Here is a 1603-nt window from a genome sequence, read left to right on the forward strand (position 1 = left end):
GCAACCTAAGATTCAATGTAAACTCTATTAAAATCTCACTGATGTTTTTTGCAGAAATAGAAAAATCCATCCTAAAATTCATATGAAATTCTAAGAGACTCCAAACAGCTGAAACAGTCTTGAGAAAGAAGAACATGGTTGGAGGACTCACCCCTGTTATTTTAAAAACTACTACAAACCAAACAAAAACAAAGCAAAACTGTAAATACTGGCACGGGGATAGACCAATGGAACAGAACAGAGAACACAGAAATAAACCCTTACATCTATGATCAATTAATTTTTGACAAGGGTGCCGAGACCATTCAATGGGGAAAAGACAATGTTTTCAACAAATGATTTTGAGAAAAGTGGACCTCTACATTGCAAAGTAGTGAAGTTGGGCCCTTGCCTTATACCACACACAAATGTTAGCTCAGATGGATCACAGGCCCCAACATAAGCATAAAGGTAACTCTCACAAGAAAACACAGGGGAAGCTTTAAGGCACTGGGTTTGGCAGTGATTTCTTGGATGTGACACCAAAAGCACAGGCAAAACAATGTAAAAATAGGTAAGTGGGACTTCTTCAAGACCAAAAAATTTGATTCACTGGAAAACAGTATCAAGAGTGAGAAGACAAACCTAAGAATGAGAGAAAGTATTTGCAAAGCATACAGATCAGAGTTTCATATCCAGAATATATAAAGAACTTCTAAAACTCAACAACAAAAAACCAAATAACCCAATTTTAAAATGGGCAAAAGACTTGAATAGACATATCTCAACGAAGATATTCAAATGGCCAATAAGCACATAAAAGATGCTCAATACCACCAGCCATGAAGGAAATGCAAATCAAAATCACAATGAGACGACACTTCACGCCCTTCAGGGTGGTTAGCAAGGATGTGGCTAGTCAGCACCCCACGCACCCCTGCTAGTTAATACGAAATGCTGCAGCCAGTGTGGAATATGGTGAGTCCTCAAAAAGTTAACGTAGGATTGCCATGTGATCCAACAATTCCACTTCTTGGTATATACCCAAAAGTACTGAAAGCAGAGATTCAAACAGGTATTTGTAAACCAGTGTTCATGGCAGCTTCATCCACAATAGTGAAAAGATGGAAAAATCTCAAATGTCCACTGCGAAAAAGAGGAGACATCAGCATCACAGCAGCGTAAGTCGTTCTTCCTCCCCAACCCCCTTTTTTGACAATCAATCCGACATCCATAATCGAACAAAAGCACCTCTGCACATTACACCAAGGGACCCGGGAGGTTTCCAGCCCATCTGTTCATCCAAAGATAAACAGGACCTCAGTAAGGGCTGCAAATCCCTAACAGGCGGTAAACCTGCCACACTCCCGCTCGCGGTGACCAGAAACCAAGAACCTGGAGGGTGCAAAACTGAGCAGATGCCCACAGCGGAGAGAATTCGTGAACTCCAGCCTGCCTGAGGGAAGACTTCAGCACTCACAGGAGTGGGACAGAGATGAGTCCGGATGCAGAGAAGAGGCAGGAACTCAGGAAGGTGGCCCCCTCCCCAGGGCGACACTGCAGGGGCCTGGGCTTTTGGTGGCGGCTGCTGGGACCTCCCAGCAGAGAAGGTGGAAAGCTAAAG

The sequence above is a fragment of the Vicugna pacos genome, chromosome 20 (genome assembly GCF_048564905.1).
Source record: "Vicugna pacos chromosome 20, VicPac4, whole genome shotgun sequence".
NCBI classification, from domain to species: domain Eukaryota; kingdom Metazoa; phylum Chordata; class Mammalia; order Artiodactyla; family Camelidae; genus Vicugna; species Vicugna pacos.